Raw genomic sequence first — 21,216 nt, 5'->3', positions numbered from 1 at the left:
GATAGTGTGCAGCAAATATGGCCTGAAACCACATGCTGAATTAGGATAAAAAAAATATTGAATAGCTTACCCACTCAGGGAGCATCATCCATCCTGCACACTAAATGAAAAAAACAAGTATGTGATCACACAATTAAAGACTATAAATATGGACAAGCAGGCCAGGATAAGGTTATACAAACAACTGAAATCTAAATTTTGAGTGTTTGACTTTGCAGTCTCCAATATAGTTTAATGTAGTTTTTCTGCAATACGTATTTAGGCCTGTCAACCGGGATCCTTCATAATTCTAATCAATTTGACTAATATCCATAAATGCTGCCCCTACATTTTCTCTCAAAAAAGGCATGCAGTGTTTTAGATACTGACCAACTATCATTTTAATTGGACACACTCATCTAAATTCCAGTTTACCATGCTGAAACTTTCAGGGACATGGGCATTAAAAATCCTTAAAATTATGTGAAACAGTTTTATATAGCTTGTTTTAACTTTCATTTCACATAGTGTATCCATCTCACTAAAAACTCCACTCACATGTATTAATGCGCTCCCTTGCCTCCCCCATACAGTTAAACAAAATAAGTTCCATCTCTAATACTCGCGGTTCTAGAAACATTTAATAGTACATTTAGAGAGATTTTAGCTTTCTAAAAATTACACTTAAAACTCTAAGTATGTGAAGAGGCCTGAGTGCAAAGCAAATTGGTTTTTAAACTATATCTATTTCTAAATCCATACAGGCAGTGAGACTTTTTAGAATACCTGCTCATTTACAGCAGTCTTCATTATTCCTGTTTAACATGGCTGTCTGCCTAACTGAAAGCATGATGCAAATCTGTTTTTAGAAGCTAGATAATTTTAGGATGGAAATTTTAAAGATAATAAAACTGAAGTAATAATGCTGTAACTCTGTAGCTAACATTTCCACCAGTAATCATACTACTGTAATTTTACATTTTAATTCTATGTCAAATACACTCACTGGTTACCATATAAAAGACATGAAACTTCTGTTGTCAAATAAACTAATGTTAACTGGCCTCACACTTCACTTTCTAGTATAAAGTAATTTGTCAGAAGAGTATGCCTTTAATAAGTTGCTACAGGTTTCTGAGTAACTTACCTTTTAATATCGCTCTAATTTTTTTTTTCAAGGTACACTTAATTGTTGTTAGTACTGCTCCATTACACCAGCCTGGAATTATGACTAAGTAGTTTAATTTTGTCTTACATTTCCCCACTATAATTTTTGGTGCAGACAAAGAACCAAGCTCTATTAATTCCATCCCCCGACAATTCTGTGTTACTGAGTGACTGCTGTCCAGTTGTCGATTCTTTCGAACAGCTGACAGAACTATACAGTCCAGTCAACAGAGAAGCACAAACTGGACATGCTAGAATTGTAGGAGGAGCTTCTGGAAACTGCTGTGAAGTGTATCCTTTTTTGGTCTAGCCTAATTCCAGGAAGCTACTCAACATTCAAAAATAGGGCCCCAGCAAAATGATCATACATGTGATTTCAAAATTCCACTGTAAATATACAAAGTGGGCCTGGGCTAAAGCCTATGTCAGTATCAATCTGAGATTGTATTTATCCAGCGAGAAATGAAAGGATGACAGGTTACATATTATACTTATGCTTAGATGAAAACTGAAGCGTATTTCAGGGTCTCTAATGTAGGGGTACACAAAGTGGGTGGCACGTTCTCTCGAGGGTATGTTTGAAATTTCATAAGCGGGGCAACAGCACAACTGGCTGCTGGGTGTCAGGCTGTTCCAGCTCATTCAAAATGTTGAAGTATATTCTTGTTTATGCGTATTCCCATTTACATTCAACAAACTTATTTCTTAAACATGCTAAAAGGGTTCTCCCCCCCACACACAAAGGTAACTGAAATTTCTGTCAGTTTGGATTATATTGGACAGGTGGTGGGGGGAGGGCTGCTAATTGGGGCCCAACATAAAAAGTTTGCTCACCCCTGCTCTAATGGAGAGCTTTTCCATGACACACACAGCAAACAATTAAAGAAAGGGAATTTAACACAAATTATTTTGGGTACTGTCCTCTCATCTACTTAATCAAGTTAGTGTATACTATGAACCAGCATACAAGTAAGTCATTTATGATGGGAAGCTCACATTAAGAATTTTGAAAGCTTTATTTCTTCATGCACATTAAAAATTAAAAAAAACAAAAAAGGTCAAAGAGTTTTTTCTGTGTTAAGAGGGCCAAACACTGGCATCCAATTTAGCAGTCAGTGAGAAGCTTGCATCTATAGATCCATTCGTGAACAGGTGGTGGCTGGGCAGCTCATTTCCCATTTAATGCCCACACTAGCACCACAGAAATATTGAGCCTCTGGGTTGGGGAGAAGCAATTCACAGCCCTCAAATATGAAGGAAATGGGAGGAGACAGGGAGGCATACCACTTATCAACAGCCATCAGCACAGCATGCCAAGTGGGCAGCCTGGCTAGAGCTGGCAGCTATGCAAAAGAAACACTCCAGGCCCCAAAAATATTAACCTTGAGAAGCATATGGCACATTATACAAGTGCTACCATTTTAGAGAAAGACACCAGCTCCATCTGTCACAGGGACTGATGCTGCAGCACAGCTGTTGCTGACATGTGGTGAAGAAACTGGAAACAGTCACAGGGAAGAAAACAGTGAATGACTGAGTTAGAATCTCTCATTACGTCTGCTTGGGCAAGTCGATTTCCTTATTTTCTCTTTCTCTACCTTTCCTGAAACTCCCTACTAGAAGTATGCAACATTATTAAACTGCAGAATTGCACATGGCTCAAGTCGCAAGAGGAGAAAGAATTCACAAGTGTGAATGAATAGACTTTATAACTATATGTAGTCTGCACACTTTTCCTTCTCTTGAACAATACCTAGCACTGGAGGTAACTGGAATCCACTAGCTACCATCAGAGCCATAGGACAGTTTTTGGTAACTGCCTTGGACCCTTCACTTTAGGAGGTCTGTAGGGTCCAGAGCAGCCCAAGGGACTCTCAGCAGGAGTTGGGCCTGCCCCTGCACTCTGTCAGTGGTAGGAAGCAGAGAGACCTGGCCTCTGCCTGCTGTGCTCCCACAGATCTCAGCTGCACTGCTCAAAGGAAGGAGGCATGTGGAAGGGTGGAATCACTCCCCACACTTACCAGGGATGGTGGAAAACAGAACCACATGACTGGGAATCAGTGGAACACAGCAAGCTGGGGCTAGGTCACACTGCTTCCCCTCCCCGTCCCCACTGCTGGTGAACGTGGGGATGGGCCTGACCCCTACAGACAATGCCAGGAGCCACACAGCTGGAAACCAGTGGAGCACAGCGGGCTGGTGTCAGGTCACTCTGCTTCCCTCTGCTGCTGATGAGTGTGGGGATGGGCCTGACGCCTACAGGCAATAGCAGGCCCCCTCACCTGTATCGCTCACAGCAGAGTGCTTGAGGGAAGGGGTGGCCTGGGGGGCAAGGTGGTGTCTGGCATGTTGGTTGGGGGTTGTCCTGGGCCTTGCACCCTCCTAGGTACAGTACAGCCCTGGCTATTACAGTATATGTTGATGTATTTTTTAGAGCTCACGTCCATCTGAATTCCTGCATAATGTGGACCAGACTGGCTGATCACAAATGGTATCTTCTGATCTTAGAATCTGTGACTTGGCCATGTTGCATCTCCTGGGGCTTTTCTTTCTAGACAGGTGAAAAGTCGCTTTTACAACAACGTTTACTGTCAGGAAGTTATGCTTGTTTAAAGGCACGTCCATGGTACAAAATTAAAAGCCAACTTATGTCAGCCGACAGCTATCACAGTAATTAAATCATCTCTTCATGTCCATACTACACTCCTTCTGTTGGCAGTGCATGTGCTTGCCGGAAGCACTTGCACTGACTTTCTTATAGCCTTGTGGGGCATTGACAATCAGAGCTTGACTGCCCCAAGCTGACAGCGAAAGCCCCAGGGGTGAGGGAGCTCCAGCTAAAACGGCATAAGCAACATGTCTACATGGATGCCGTGGCTGACTTAACTACATCAACCTAAGAAATATCCTCTTCCAGAGGTGGAGTTATTGGTGTAGTGGGAGGTTGAATCTGCAGGAGGAACACAGCAATACAGACTCTTACACAGTCAGTGTGCCGAAAGGCAGCTTACATCAGCTTAACTCTTTAAAGTAGATCAGGCCTAAATCAGGTATACTGCTTTGTGGGACTAGCCACAACAGCATCATATTTGGTCTTCTTGCTTGCAAAATATGAGTAGTAAGATTTTAACCTTCTTGGTATAGCTAATCATAGAAATGTGGAGCTGAAATGGACCATGAGAAGTCAACACACCCAGCCCCCTGCACTGAGGCAGGGCTCCTTCCTTCAGTAGTGTTTATCCAACCTGTTCGTAAAAAACTTCCAGTGATGGGGATTCCACACGCTCTCTTGGAAGCCAATTCCAGAGTTTCACTACTCTTGTAACTGGAAAATTTTGTCTTATATCTCTGACCTAAGACTCCCTTACTGCAGATTAAGCCCCTCGCTACTTGGCTTATCTTCAGCAGACAGAAAACACCTTATCGCAGTCTCCTTTATTACAACGCCTAATGTATTTGAATACTTAGCAGGTCTTCTTTTCTCACGACAAACATGAGAATTATGAAAACCTTTTCTCGTAGGTAAGCCGCCTTTGATCATTTTTGTTGATGTGCTCTGGACTCTCTCCAATCTGTACACATCTATCTTAGTGTGTGGTGTTCAGAATTGCACATAGTATACCAACTGAGGCCTCACCAGTGCTGAGTACAGCAGAACAATTATCTCCAGGTCTGCATACAAACTCCTGCTAATACACCCCACAATGATGACAGCCTTATTTTCAACTGCATCACATTGTCAACTCATTCCAATATGGGACAGAGTATAGGTTGACTGACAGTCTTTTCAAATTTCAGATTTTAGGAGTGCTCATGATTGTATGAAGAGCTTAAGATAAAACCGAAAAGTTAAGTCTCTCTGACCCAAAATTACAGTATAAGTGATGGACTTGATAGATGAGAAGATGAGGTAAGAAAGAGAACAAGTTACAGAGATCTTGCATGACTGCCCAGTTTAAGTTCTCAGACATCTTGGTGGCACCTCTCCTTTTATGAGCATTCATTCAACAGAGGCAGTACTAGGGAAGTGAGATTTTAACAAAAAAATTAATTAGATGAAGGTAGGGTTGGGGGCTTGCATAGATTCTGAAAGGATGGTATTCCAAGCACTAGGAACAACACAGGAGGAGGTATAGAGACCTCAGATATTGGATGCTTATAGTAAGTCAACAAATTATTAGTGGACATCTAGAAAGGACCTTAACTGTGACAATTAGAAATAGTTATAATTCAGAATCATCAAGTAGTGGACACAGCTAATATATGTAACTGTGTGAATTTGTTAGCCTCATTTTCCTTTCCTCCTTCCCCACTATTATGTGCCACTTGCCTATCAATCTGTGGTACTTATCTGACTCCCATCACTACAGTATCTCAGCATGACAATCTCTCATGTATTAAATAATGTACTTCTTAATGTACATCCAGTTTTAGACTGCAAACACCTGAGGGTAAGGAAACAGGTCTTAAAGGGGACCTAGTGTTAAAGGAAGTAGATAGAGCCCAAGGAACATAACATAAATGACCAGGCTGAACATTAGGAATGGATTTACCTCAGGGACAGGCAACCAGGAATAGCTGGTGGGCCACGAGTGGCCCTCTACTTCACTGGCCCACAAGAGGCTGCAACCCAATGGGCTTCCCCTTCTGGCCTCTCAGTCCCCATGTGTGTCGCCTGCTCCTATGCCTCTTGTGCACTGGGGCACCACACTTACCTGCTCTCCCCTCCCCTGCCCTCAGCACTTTCAGAGCACGCAAGTCACAACCACCACAGCCCCAATCCCAACACCCCTGCCCGCACCCCACTCAAGATGGAATGCTGTAACCAGCTGATTCCCAGCATTCCAGTTCTCAGAGGGAGGGGGAAGGAACACAAATCAGGTGATTTGCACCACTCTGAAAGTGGCTGATTCACAGCATTTCAACTCTAGGAAGGCGGGGGAGGCTTAAGAAATATGGGGCTCTGATGCCCCAGTGCATGGGGGGAAGAGAGACAGCTGGGGGGCCACAGATAGAGCCCTAGTGGGCCGCATGAGGCCCGTGGGCTTCAGGTTGCATACCACTGATTTACACGGAGACGCAAAATACTTTACATAACAAAGCAAGGTATGACTGGCTAATCAAAACTGGTAACCTGCTAGCTAGGATACCTGAGGATTTCACAGTTCAACTCTGTTTTCTATTAACAACAGGACTGGGACTTTTTATAAAGTCAGACAAGAAAGCTATGTCTAGATTGTTAAGAACTGTCAGCAAAAGATATGCAAATTGTGCAATTCTGTCAGGAGAGGTTCTCCCGACATTCGGCCAGTCCACACAGGGCTAAATGGTGGAAAACTCCCCTTGTCGAGACATCCCTTCTTCCTCATGGAACGAGGTGTTCAGCGATTCTGAGAGAATGCTCCCTACCCGCAGATCTTGGCTGAACGCTCCCAACCTGCAGATAGCGGCTGCAGTGTGGACACGCACTCTGTCGACAAAACTTCTATTTGAAATTAAAAAGGAGGCATGCATGTCTGAAATAGTCTGAAAAGGGATATTGCCATAAACTGTACTGACTCTTTCTTACTTCCAAAACCTCTTAAGTTCTTGTGACGTGAAGTTATTTACTGGTGTTATAATTCAATAGGAAATAGCGCCTCAAAAGGCAAACTGATAATGTTAAACGATTTTAGAGCACGAAAGATTTTTTGGTCAGATGCTTCACAAAACTTACTAGCAATAGAAGGACTTATCTGAATATGGTGACAGCTATATTACTGTTAAGATTTTCATAAGACTACAAATGAGGCCAATCCACCTGCCAGTGTTTTAATATAGATTCAGTAATCTCAAGAACACTAAACAAAGAAACAATAGCTTTGGGTTTAAGCACATGACTAGGAACTTGGAATCATAAATTTATTTCAGAACTTTTGTATTAGAAGCCACAAGATAATTCAGATCTTTTAAAAAAAGGAGTGTTACAAAGCTAGTGTTTGTAAAACACTAATATCCTTGAAAACAATGGGCTACTGAAGTTTTACCTTCACTTAAAAATAAGAGGTAAAGAGACGAAAAGTGAACAAAAATAGATTTTTTTTAAATTTACATCTGATTTTTGATCTTTAAAAATCAATAAAACACTAAGTTTATCATTTAAAAGTAACAAACAATTTAATCTAACAACATGCTACACATATATTAAAGCCTTTAATTCATTTTTATGAGACTTTATCTAGTCTGTCCAGCCTACCTACTAGCTCTTGCTTCTTGATAGTTCTAGACTTTCAACTTCTGTTCCTCGACAGACTCAAAAGTAACATGTAAAGAAAGACACAAGCTGGATGGATTGTTTTTGTTCTGTGCTTATGTGGTGGCGGACCTTGGCCAAGCACAGCACAGGAGTGAGTTAAAATACAGAATAGCACAGAGGCAGCACAGAAAGGAACAGGGGAGTAGAATGGAAAGGAAAAGGGAAACCATTATTTAGCACATACACAGCTTCCTATATTCCACCACGCTTTTGCCACAGAGAAAAACGTCATTGCTTCTGGGGCGTAAAAAAGAACCCATCAGGAAACAGAGGCTGAACTTCTCTAGTCCAGATCCCTCAGGACATGACCACCACCCTCCTGACCACAGGAGGCCAATATTGTCTAACAGCATTACCAGCATTTCCACTGCTTCCAGGGCTCTTAAAAACATTTAGGGGTAAATTATAGCTAAATAACACACTGAGAGCTAGGACTGTTGCCTCTAAACAAACTTTATGGGACCACAGGAAACTTAGCCACACTGCCATGGTAAGCGGTCATCTGGCTAACTAAAATCATGCTAGATCACAAATGCTGCCGGACAAGAGAGTGTTGTACTAGAGAGGTTCAACCAGTTTCTTAAGAAATTCATTCCCTGGGTAAAAAAGGAAAATGTGTCAAGTGTAAGCAATGCAAGGAGGAGATGCAGGGCGCAGCTGCAAGAATGAAACATCCTAGGGCAAACTGCTTATTGGGAGAAAATGATGTGGATATGGCAGACAGTATCTATCAACTGGCTAGCAACTTAAATAATTCACTTTGCAATGCATCATTCTTCAAGATCCTCTCTATTGGTCAAACTACACTTATAGTAAAAGGCATAAATTTCCAAGCTGTTTCCTGTGTTGGATGTTCCTAGGAAAAAAGTTTAGTTTAGTGAACCCTTACGGCTTGTTTAAAAGTTATCACCCAAGTGTACAATACAAAAAGCAGCAGCAAAAGAAATGTAGAGTTGCCAGTTGCCTCCAAGGATCATTTTCTTATTTTATATTATACTATACATGCCTCTTATTTTGGAACATAAGAGGTTGTTGATGCATTAAGTCTATTCCCTACTTTACTTCAGCACAACTCAACTTTTCCAAGGGAACCCCATTCCACATGTTTTCTCATAAAACAAAAGCGCCAGTGAGTTCAGTGAGGCTTACTCCAAAATTAAGTGCACTCTAAACACAGTTGTAGCCTTTTTTGGTGACTTGATATGAACAAATGATTTTTTTTTTGGCAATTTAAACCAATTCACGCTGACACCACTATTTTTACTTCTCTAGGGTAATGGCTGGGGTTACACCAAGGTTTTCCAGGAGGTAGAACAACTCACCCACATATTTGCCTAGTTTTCCAAGAGGGTACAAAAAAACATCAGGAAAGTCAATACACATTAACATTTCATGTAATGATTTGCTTATATATACCCACGCACACACTATACACTCAAAACAAAAAAGCAGTAAAGTAGCACTTTAAAGACTAACAAAATAATCTAATAAATTATTTTGTTAGTCTTTAAAGTGCTACTTTACTGCTTTTTGTTTTGATAGTATATAGACTAGCACGGCTTTCTCTCTGATATTATACACTGAAATGTAAATGCAATATTGGTATTCCAATTAATTTATTTATGCAATTTTTCACTGACAGCGTGCTGTGATACTTTTGTATTTTTACATCTGGTTTTGTAAGACTGTGCTTTTTAAGTGAAATGAAACCAGGGGGTACACAAGACAAATCAAACCCCTGAATGTGGTGCAGTAGGTCTGCAAAGATTGAGACCTATTGCTCTAGTGTGAGCCAGAATCTTTAGTCCCAGGTAGCTTATTTTTAATGTTTTCTAGTATATGCATACCCATATAAGGCCCCCAGCTGAAGGGACTGCCAATGAGCATGCAGCACAGAGGTCACTGCAGGGCCCCTAGTTATTAAAACCAAGGATAATGGGGTATTATGCAAAAACTGTATTATATTACTGTAATGTTTAAGTGAAAAGAAACTCACATAAAACATGCAACTCGAAGCAAACAATCTGAAGATTTTATCTTATGTGCTAAGCATAAAGAAACCCATTGTCATTTTCCACTGTTCATTTTACCGCAAAAATTATTCAGAAGCTGGATATTAAGGCTGTGGCCACACTTGGCCAAAACTTCAAAATGGCCATGCAAATTATGGCTACACAGGGGGTCTTTTTCGAAAAGACCCTGCACCTTCGAAATCCCCTTATTCCCCTCCACTGACAGGAATAAGGGGATTTCAAAAGGGAGTCGACAAGGACCCCCATATAGCCATGCCGAGCCGCAAGCGTTTGAAAGCAGTGCTTTCGAAGCATCGCGGCCGGAAGCATCCTAATGCTAATGAGGCACTGAATATTCAATTCAGTGCCTCATTAGTAATCTTCGAAATGGCCATTTGCATGGCTATTTCGAAGTTTTGGCCAAGTCTGGCCACAGCCCTGCAGCTTAACTATGAGAACTGAGAAATCATAACAAACTGTGAAGGTAAAAATTATGATTTCACAGGGGGGAAAAAAAAAGTTACCTTTACAAGTTAGAAAGGAGTTCCAGGTGGGAAGATTCCAGATTTTGTATAAAGCGCATTCATCTGAAATGGTGTTGAACTAAACAATAGTGACAAATGGTCAGAGTCATCCGCTTCAATAGAATGATGCAACTTTAGGACAGAATTAGAAAAAATGTTCTATTATCATCACACCAATTTAACAGAAAAAGGTCTGAAAATATTAAGGAGACAAATCTTTAGCATGAAATTTAAGACAACTTTCTTAAACTGACATTTTAGATGTTCAGTTAAAAATAAGGAGACTACTAAATAACTGAAAAGCCTGAACTCATGAGTCAAAATTAAGTTAATCTGATATCTTGGGATCATACTTCTAAATTCTAATTGATATTTTGTCAGCCCATCATGTGAAATGAAAGTTACCTTCCACAATTAAACAGGATGAAGAAAACTGACCACAATGCATCCGTTTCAGAGATTCTAATTTTGTATCACCTTATCCAAGGTATGCTGCAATTACAAACTGTTCTCTTTTAGAGGATTTCTAAACCATAAAATAACAGGCAGACCAAGCTACAAGTAAATCTTTCTTAACAACATACACATTTCAAAACTGTTATCTACTGAGTAATGGCATTAAGCATCCAGATTTGGATTTTATTAGATTTTAGTTGATAAAATATTTTTCACAGTAAATTACTCAAGTTTCCTCATCTCCAGTATATAAGGCCATCAGGGAATATGATGAAATTACCCGATTCATAAATTTACAGATAACACACAACATAGCATCACATTCATCATATCCAGAGTGTGTGTGTTTGGTTTGTTACTGCACAGCAGAAACTGCAGCCTGGATTTTAACATGGTGTATGAAGTTCAAGCAAAGCAAAAAGACTCAAGTGATGCTAGCAGACTAGACAAAGACTTCAGGGTATAGTAAAAAGAGATTGTTCAGCCCCTACTGAGGTTCACAAACTGGGGTGCTCTCAAAGTCTCCTTTATCCTTGTGAGCAGATCCTAAGCCGGTATAAACTGTCATAATTCCACTGACTTCAATGGAGCTCATGTAAATTGTTGTAGCTATCTGGCCCCTAGAATTTCATGTGCTATTAGTAGCACATGCTGTTAATAGCAGAATGTTTTTTTCCAGTCTGTACACAGGCCCTCTCTCCAAACATGGGTTTAGCCACAGCAGTTTATCTATTTAGAAAATTCAGTACTAGTATAAATATCAATATATTTCTTTGTACCCAGAAGCTAGTTTTTTTTTTAGTCCAAAAAGCTGCAGTTCAATGGGACTCAAGTATTCATAAATCAGTATTTTGTTATCTGCAAGTACACTTAACACAGCAATTAGTTCCAATACTCTATAAGGCTGTGTCTACACTAAGACAAAACCTCAAAATGGCCATATCAAAGAATACTAATGAGGTGCTAAATTGAATATTCAGCACCTCATTAGCATTAGGACACTTCCGGCTGCAGCACTTTGAAGCGCTGCTTTCAAGCACGCGCAGCTTGGCACAGCTACACGGGGGTCCTTTTCAGCTGAGAGGAATAAGGGGATTTCAAAATGTGCGGGGTCCTGTAGAACAGGACCCCTCGTGTAGCCACGCTGAGCCCAGCCACGTGCGTTTGAAAGCAGCACTTTCAAAGCGCCACGGCCAGAAGTGTCCTAATGCTAATGAGATGCTGAATGTTCAATTCAGTGCCTCATTAGTATTCTTTGATATAACCATTAGCATGGCCTTTTCGAAGATTTGTCTTAGTGTACACACAGCCTAAATGAACGCCATTGTACTTTATTAGCATATAGCTACAGTGTGAGCTCTGTAAAATGCATGGGTTCATTTACTTTTCCACCTCAAAATTTCACCACACAGGACCAGCTGGTTAAAAAGAGAAGTAATAATACAATAGTGGAGTATACAATTGTTTGAGACTGCCTGTTCGACCCAACAATAAAACAGCTACTCAGATATAACTCCTAATTCCTTACAAAAATTAGCTTCTTGAAGGTCTGTGCTATTTTTGATAAGATATTAAAAATAGGTTGCATAAAAAACAACTCAGAGGAGAAGTTTAACATTAAAAAGGCATGACTATTTTTTATTTTGTTCTTTAAAAAACTAACATGGTTGATAGATTATAAAAAGTAGAGCAACTTTCAGACCATTCGTGAAGCATGTGGGGAGTACAATCTTTAAAACAGCTTTAAAGATATTTCACATTTTAAATGGTGAATTCTTGAAAGCCATGTCAGTGTTCACACTCAGGTAAGAAAGAATCTTAGTTTCAAATATGAAATTAATGAAGTTTTGATAACGCAAAAATGACGTTAACAAAAGTAAAAATTGTAACATCTTTTAAAATTTGTTCTCTGGTTGGAAATAATTTTGGAATTTAAACTATTTTGGTCTTAATTTCTTCACATATACACCTTAAAAACTATGGCTACATCTACACCACGAGATAAATTTGCAGTTAGCTCAATACTACCATGTGACTGTCTTCAAGTAAATACCATTAGCTTGATTTAGGGAGCACTAATATCAATATCATAATATCAGTTGGAACCTGCTGGGTGTAGCATCAAGGTCCAATAAAGGCCAGGGTGGAAGTGCCACATCTTAAAATTGAATTTATTAGCCTCTAAAGGTGTCCCATATGTAACCCACAATGCCCCACAGTGCTCTGCTCTGGCCACTGCTCTTCACGTGTGTAGGAATTTGGTAACAGGAAGACCATGAATTTCAAATTGGGACCATCAAAACGAAAAAGCAGTCCAGTAGCACTTTAAAGACTAACAAAATAATTTATTAGGTGATAAGCTTTCGTGGGAGACCCATTTCTTCAGACCATAGCCATACAAGAACAGACTCAATATTTAAGGCACAGAGAACCAAAAATAGTAATCAAGGTGGACAAATGAGAAAAAGACTGTCAAGGTGAGCAAATCAGAGTAGAGGGGTGGGGGGGGAAAGAGAGTCAAGAATTAGATTAAGCCAAGTATGCAAAAGAGCCCCTATAATGACCTAGAAAATTCACATCCTGCTTCAAACCATGTCTTAATGTGTTGAATTTGAATATAAAAGAGAGTTCAGCGGCCTCTCTTTCCAATCTGTTGTGAAAACTCCTCTTCAATAAGACACAAACCCTCAGGTCATTAACAGAATGGCCCACTCCATTAAAGTGCTGACTGACCGGTTTGTGGATCAGCAGTAAGCCTGTGGCTGTGGGGTCGTGTTTGTATGAGAGGCTGAGAAACATCTTTCTTTCTTTGCTATTAGTGCTATGAGCACATCTATCCATGACAAACAGTCCCAACACGGAGTTCATGGGTCTGCCTCTACACTTGGTATCTTTTTCTGTGCCACATGGCGGCAAGGCTGTTGTGGGGGTCGTGCTTGCATAAGAGGCCAAGCAACTTCTTAGTGATTTACACCTGTGGGCACTCTCCCCTCCCTCCCTCCCATGCAGTCAGGGTCTTTCACATGCTCAACCACACCATGTGGCTAGCTCTTGAACCAATAGTGCTGACCATGCTGCCAGGCTGCACCATGTCCTGGTTTGCACACGACTAGGGCTCCAAGGGCAGGAAAGATTTTTGGGGGCTTGCAGCCATGTGAGGGGACTGGTTCAACTTTTTGATCATTTCAGGGCCTTTCTGCCACTGGCGGGAAGTCACCCCCCCAGTGGCTAAGATCTTCAGGGCACTGCTGACAACAGGGAGAAGTCTCAATTGGCAGCTAAGATTTTCGGGGCTTGCTGCTGCCTGGGGAACTGCTTCAACTGGCCCCACACCAAAAATATTTTGGGCCTTTTTGCTGCCAAGAAGTAGTCTCTCCTGATGGCTATGAATTGTTGGGCTTGCAGCTGCCTCACAGGACTGCTTCAACTGCCCCCGCCCCACTGAAACCCCTCAACATCCCCCACCCCAACAAGGACCCAGGAGGCTAGCTGCTGCTGGGGAGAAGTCTCCCCTGGTGGCTATGAATTGTGGGGGACCGCAGCTGCCTTGGTGGGGGCTACTTCAACTGGACCCCCACTGAATTCCCCCCACAGGCGGCTAAGATTTTCAGGGCGTGTCTGCTGTCGGAGTGTGGGGGGAACGTTTTCAGTGGCCCTCGAGCCATGGACCCCCGCACCCAACAGCCAAAAAAGATTTTCAGGGACCATGTCAACTGGTCATTCAATGTCCCAAATATCACCTATCCCACAATGGCAATGAAATTTGGCAAGTTCCATCCCCCATCCGTTGTGTTGGCAACGCCTTTGTAGGGAAGACAAAAATCTTTTTTCCTAGCCTTTTCTATCCTTTCTTCTAACTTTGGAACCCTTCATGCAGGGAAGGGTGGATAAAGGGCCAGTTGAGAATAAAGACTGAGCACAGAAGCTGTATAATGGACTAGGAAGCCATATACCCTCCCCTCAGCAACTCTCTTTATTCCAAATATTTACTATCAACTCTTTCTTCATGCTTCTTATTGTCCCTGTATTATTTTCAGAGATCAGATGCAATCAAGGGTGAGGGACAGTCAGTGGATGGCCAGTTGAGAAGACACACACCTGGTGATTTTTATAAAATCTTTCATAATTCAGTTACAGCTACAGTTTAAAAAAGCAATTCAGTTACATTTGTTGATCTACTAGTTTTCCTTCCTTTCACCTGGAAAAATGGACACTTGCTTACCACGGGAGGGGAATGAGGGCAATATAATGTGGGAAGATGATGTCAAATACTAGCAAAAATACCCAAAATGCTAAAAGAATAGGTTCCCACAATGCACTGCTGCAACAGTCAATGTTTGCCGATTGAACGTGGCGGCAATAAGTTGACTTCCTGAGGAACACGTGGAGAGGCGAGGACAGTCAAAGTTGAATTTGTAAAATCCAGTGTTATAAATTAGTGTAAACATAGCCTATGAAAAGGTTTAGCTAATTGAAGGGAGGAAAAAAGAATCTTTTCTCTAATTACAACCAATTTTCATGCTCCAAGCAATCAGTTTATCATTCTTAGTTAATTTCACACTGGTATGCAATGAAAGACAATACAAAATAGGAAAGACTGTAAGTGACCAATATAGCAGAAAGTGTTCGTTGCTAGCACAGGCTGGGAACATAACTATTTATTCTGTAAACAACAATCAGGTTTATATACTAGAAAAAAATTCTTCCTTCTGTCTGCCTCCAATTCTATGTTCATCCTTTAAGTACCATTTTTTGTGGATCACTTTTAACTTAAAAACTTTGTACCTTCTATTTTTATATTATTTCAACTCAAACTCAATTTAATACCCATAGAACTGAGAGATTTAACACATGTGGCCAAGCTAGAGATATTAAACGAGAAAGCTGCCATGCAAGCTTTTCATATAGTTTGCGAAGGCACCTAATTCTAAATTGATGCAACTCATCTCAAGAAATTCCAGCCCTATCTTGAACTAAAATTATTCTCTGTGTGTAAGTGCAGCAAATATGTAATATGCATTTAAGAGACTAAGTAGAGAGGTAAGTATGAACCATTTGCTGGAAATTCAGGCAAACTTGGGTGCTCATAAAAATAGATAGGAAAGGACATGACATAGGATGAATATACAAAGCAGTTATGTGTTGGCTGCAATTAGGTTTTTCAAAAGGCAGTATGATTGAAAGCTACATAATTTCAAGTGATCGAGCATGCACAGATAGGGACCAAGAAAGAGTCTCTTCTCTGCCGCCATGCCTACAGCTACTATTGCAAATGCACCATTTACAATAAAGCCCAGGGGAGCCTGCCACCATCTGGCCTTCCCGAAAAGACACCAGACTAGTTGGGTACTTCCTGAAAACAGCTGCCTGTGCCGCCCCCAGCAGCAATGAGCAGCAGTAAAATCACAGATAACCTTGGGCTTCCTGAACTGTGAAAAGTTACACTCCTCCCCTTCCTTCTGCCCAGTTTTCCAGAGCTCCCAGAACGGCTAATTATAACTGATCGGATAGCTCCATCCCAGCCCCCACTGAATGCTGCCAGCCCGGTGCCTCCTACCTGCCCCCGCCGCACGCCCCGTAATCAGCCTGTCCCCCCAGCAGCTAGGCAACTAGGTTCCTCCCTCCACCAAGTCCTGCAAGCAGCTAGCAAGCAATCCATATCTTCCTAACCCCACAGGTCCCCTTCCACCCCGGCCAACCAGCTCGTCCTAGCCCCACAGATCCCGTCTCTCCCGCCCCCAACCAGTCAGCCAGCCAGGTCCTCCAGCCCCACAGCTCCCATCTCTCCCCACCGCCTCGGTCAGCCAGCCAGGTCCTGTTCCCCCCTCCCCCCGCAGTCAGTCGGTCGGTCGGTCAGGTCCTCCCTCCCCCCCGTCAGCCACCCACCCACCCAGGTTCTTCCCCGCTCAGTTAGGTCCCCCCGTCCCCACAGATCCGCCCTCCCCCGTCAATCAGCCACCCAGATCCCCCCCACGTCACCCAGGAATTCCCACCCTGAACCCTGCCAGCCAGCCAGGACCTCCCTCCTCCACTCCGGTCCCGTCCCCTCAGCAGGTCCGTCTACCCTTCCCCCGCCTCACTCCCCCGGCACGAGCCGCTAGGCACCGTCCCCCGCACCCCCTCTGCTCGGGCGCCCCGCTCCAGCCGGGCCTCACCTGGAAGAGGAGCGAACCACCCGCTCCTTCGCCGGCCGCGCGGCTCTGCCCTCCCGCCAGCCGGGCTCCCTCCGCGGGGCTGGGACTCAGGCTCGCACGGCTTCCAGTGGGAGGAGGCGAGCGCCACCTCCGCCGGGCTCCGGCCACCTCAGCTCCTCCCCTCCTCACGCAACCCCGGGGGCGGGGGGGAAGGGGGGGAATGGAGAAGGGGTAGCTGCGCGCGCCGCGCCCGCCAGCAGCTGGCCTTCCTCCCATTGGTCAGTAGCTCTTCAAACCAGCCCAGCAACTATTTTCTGATTGGCTGCTTGGTTCGGAGGGCTGGGCTCCGACAGAGCAGCGGCAACGACCAATCACGAAAGCCTTCGCCACCGGAGGGGCGGGGTGGCGGCTCCTTTTAGCCCAATTGGAATGGAGGCAGCCTCAGTTCGGCCGGAGCGCGTGCCCCTCCCGCAGTGGGCGGGAGAGTTCTCTCCACTCTGCTGCTGGGAGGTGGCACCGCCCACGCAGGGCGGTGCAGGCAGCCGTGTCTCGGCGCAGCGATGCTGCCGCTGTAGTGCGTGGCTGAGGCCCGCTGCCAGGCTCGGGGCGCCGCGGTGGGGTGCCGTGGGCATAGCAGCCACCAGTGACAGGGTGGCACCGGTATTGCTGCCGTGCAGCTGCTGCTCAGTGCTGTCCCCCGCTGCAGTGCACTGATTTAAGCCGGGCTCTAAGTGATTCCCCTTCTTTGGTGGTGCCCCGTGCGGTTTTTCTCCTGGGGAATCGGCCCGTAATGTAAGCGAAAGGATCCCCCCCCACACTCCTCTTCTTACTAACTCACCTTACAGGCAGCCCCTTAATTGTATCCTCTCGATCCCTGCTGGTAAAGGAAATGCGAAGGGCTCTCCTTTCATAGCTGCCTTGTTCAGTTTCAGGCCTTTAGACCTACAACTCCCTGGCGATTTTTACCACCACCAAGCACCTCTTTGATGCTTACGAAAGACACGTTAATACTGCTGTGTAAGATCTGCTTAAAAGAACGATCCTTCCATTTTTTTGATAGGGCACTGGTGTCCCAATAAAAAGCGTTTTGCCTTTAAAAAAGGGCTGCAGAATTTTATGAATGCTCTTTCTGGTTAAGAGCAAACTGAGAACACTTAAAAATGATAAGATGAAAAAACACTACTACTACAAACCTGGGTAGACCGTGACAAGCACAGGACTTGCAAGAATATATATTTGAAAAGTTATTATTCATAGTGTAAATAGTAGCCAGTTAGGGCTTTCTTCCTGTTGGCTAATGGGCAGAAGTACTGTACAAAGACTGCAGTGATAGTTTGCCTGAACATGGCACACAGCTCCTCAACTGCTGCACCAAAATCTGTTTACTGTTGTTACAATTACTGCACCACAGCTGTCAGTTTCAGACCTTACCTAAAGCACAGCCTTTGATTTATACTATCTCCCTAACAATCCCCTTCCCAAATCAGAAGAGAAAAGAATGGGGGGGAGCAAGCTGTGACTAAGCATGATCACTGACTCAATGAATGGCAAGTCAGTAAACAGCCATTAGCTGCCTTCCTTTTTCTGCTACTGCAGCAGAGTAAGACGCCTACGTATTTCTGTGATGAAGCTTGAGTTGGACAAATATTGCAAAAGTTGTCCACATTCACCTGATTTTTTTCTAAACATATTCTCTTTGGACATACTCACACTTCTTTTGTTTGGTTTTCGTGAACATTTGCGCAATCAAGGTATATTGGCACATATGTTTGTGCAAGGCAAATAGAAATACTTGCACGTGCAGTTTTGAAAGATAGATTTAGAGTGCTTTTAAACAATACCACAACTTTGCCATATGAATCACAGCTACTTTACCCTGCTCACATTTAAGATATAAACTCAGGGAACTGATTCAAATCTAAACACAAGGCTAAAGAAATCGTTTCAAAAATTAAGCTTTTAACATGAACAAGTTTGTAAGCAAATTGGGATTTCTCAATCATCCCATGATCTGAAAAGGGACCCTCTGTTCCACCAGATTGCTACCCCTGCTGCATCTTTAGCAGTGAGGTGGGGGCCCAGGGCTGGGGCCTGAAAGGTGGCCAGAGAGGCTCGGGAAACTATGGTAAAGCAGGCAGAGTCCCTGCCTAGAGGCAGAAGAACTGTCCTTCCATGTTCCTTTCAGCATCCTCCTTCCCCTCAACATGCTGCCACTGGGTCCTGTGCCGCAGATGTGCTCTGACCTTGAGGCTGGGGGTCACAAAGCACAGAAGGGGAGCAAATGCTGCTGCAAGCAGCATTAATGAATCTTTTTCTGACACCCTGCGTGGGCAGTATTGGAGAACATACCCCTTAGAATGGCTGTTCAGTGACTTCCCCTCCCCCCACAGTCCATCTGCTGCATTGAGCTTATGCAGAGGGACTGGTGGCAGCTTTGAAGAGAAGTAGGTGCATTTCCCACTCATTCTGGTGCCTCCTCACCACATGTGGACACAAGTAGAACTAAAATAGCTCTAAGATGAATAGATGGCAGCTCGAACAAGACAGTTGTTGTCTACCCCCCGGTGCAGGAAGGACAAGGGACTGGCGACAGACAGGAGTTAGCCGGCAGAGGCACGTCCACACGGCCTCTTTATTGCTGGCAGCCCCCTCTGCCAAGAGCAAAATCTTGCGTAGCTATGATAATTAGCTGTGTGAGTATGCAATTGGGGAACCATTTGCAATTTCTAGGAACCTTATTAGCTTAGCGCCGCTGGCAGCTGCACTATGCTCGGGAGCCATATAGACATGCCCTATAAGTTATTAAGTTATAGAGACCATAAGTCTGTAAGAAATCCTGGCTGTTCCTCTGTAAAAGAAATTGCTTTTTCTGAAGTGAGCCTGCCTTTGTGTGAGTGAGGAAAGTGTGAATTTGGGCGTATGTACGAAGGAATGAATCCCTGAAGTCAGCCTGTCTGGGTGAACCAGCTGCCAGCAGCACTTTGATGGTCAGAGAATAATTGGAGCTGAGCCCTGCAAAAGAACCCATCCAAGAAAGGGAAAGAGGTCTCATTAAGAGAAGATTGAAGTCCCATCTGCTGTTAGCTGATGTGGGTAAGTGTAAGGTAATGCACATTGGGAAAAATAACCCCAATTATACATACAATGTGATGGGGGCAAATTTAGCTACAACAGATCAGGAAAGGGATCTTGGAATTATAGTGGATAGTTCTCTGAAAACATCCACGCAGTGTGCAGCAGCAGTCAGTAAAGCAAATAGGATGTTAGGAATAATTAAGAAAGGGATAGAAAATAAGATGAAGAATCTCTTACTTCCCCTACACAAAACTATGGTACGCCCACATCTTGAGTACTGTGTGCAGATGTGCTCTCCTCGCCTCAAAAAAGATATATTGGCGTTAGAAAAGGTTCAGAAAAGGGCAACTAAAATGATTAAGCATTTGGAAGGGGTCCCATATGAGGAGAGGATAGAGAAACTGGGACTTTTCAGTCTAGAAAAGGGAAGGCTGAGGGGCGATATGATAGAGGTATACAAAATCATGAATGGTGTGGAGAAAGTGAATACAGAAAAGTTATTTACTTGTTCCCATAATATAAGAACTAGAGGACACCAAATGAAATTAATGGGTAGCAGGTTCAGAACTAATAAAAGAAAGTTTTTCTTCACACAGCGCACAGTCAACCTCTGGAATTCCTTACCAGAGGACGCTGTGAAGGCCAGGACTCTAACAGAGTTTAAAAAAGACCTCGATAAATATTTGGAGGTTAGGTCCATAGATGGCTATTAGCAAGGGGTAAGGTATGGTGACTAGCCTTTTGTTGAAGGCGGGAGATGGATGGCAGGAGACAAATCACTTGATCATTGTCGTCAGTTCACCTCCTCTGGGGCACCTGGCATTGGCTACTGTCGGCAGACAGGATACTGGGCTAGATGGACCTTTGGTCTGACCCAGTATGGTCATTCTTATGTTCTTATGATGACTCATGGTCATCCAAGCCATGTCTACACTAGCACGTACATTCAGAAAATCCAGCCCGCTTTCTAAAGGAAATCGAGCGTCCACATGCAATAAACACACTCTTCTGAAAGGCCATCGAAAGCATGGGGTGCTGCTTTCGAAAGCTCTCCTCTGGTCTGGTATTAGGAAGAGCACCCTCTTTCGAAAGAATTTTTTGAAAGAGAATGTGTGTAGATACGCCATGGGCTGCTCTTTTGAAAGAAGAGTCCTCTATCGTGCTGGCTAGCTGGGGTGTGGAGATGCCCTGGCCAGCGCTCATGGAACTCTGTGCTCCCTGCATCTGGCTGCCTTTAAAGCTGTATGGACCCAGAAACCCCATGGCAGGAAGCTGAGAGTGTGCTGGCAGCAAAGGCATGAGCCACAAGCCACATGCCGTCATGCCCCCCTCCCCGAATGTTGAAAGACAACCACGGCCAGCAGCCGGCCCTACCCCCATGAGCTCCAGGGTCCCCCTCAGAGCCCTCGCAGGAGCCTGCCATCCTCCAAAGAAAAGGGCTCCCTCCTGCACTGAGCTGGGGCTCTGGGACCTCCTTGGCCTGTGACAGGAGGAGGATTTCCTGAGGGAGATGGGAGACAAGTGGCGTAACGTTGCTGCCTTCGCCTGCCTTGCGACCAGACTGGCCACCCAGG

The 21,216-nt window shown here is 43.7% G+C and overlaps 1 protein-coding gene across 8 annotated transcripts in view; it reads right to left on the bottom strand.

Annotated features, from left to right (window-relative positions):
• LOC142014202 (SERTA domain-containing protein 2-like) overlaps positions 1-16,723 on the bottom strand; it is a 57,091-nt gene extending 40,368 nt beyond the window's left edge. For 3 of the 8 annotated variants that reach the window (XR_012645883.1, XR_012645884.1, XR_012645882.1), the window contains exon 1: positions 16,589-16,722. The gene's annotated coding sequence lies outside the window, so the exon portion shown is untranslated. Of the gene's footprint in view, positions 1-70; positions 101-1,126; positions 1,370-9,977; positions 10,110-16,588 lie in introns of those variants that run through there. The other 5 variants (XM_074996383.1, XM_074996380.1, XM_074996384.1 and 2 more) reach the window with 5 other exon arrangements.
• Between the last annotated feature and the right edge of the window lie 4,493 nt (positions 16,724-21,216).

This window comes from Carettochelys insculpta, chromosome 6 (assembly GCF_033958435.1).
Source record: "Carettochelys insculpta isolate YL-2023 chromosome 6, ASM3395843v1, whole genome shotgun sequence".
NCBI lineage: Eukaryota > Metazoa > Chordata > Testudines > Carettochelyidae > Carettochelys > Carettochelys insculpta.
Note: the sequence above shows the minus strand (reverse complement) of the source record. Positions and strands in the feature narration are given on the sequence as shown.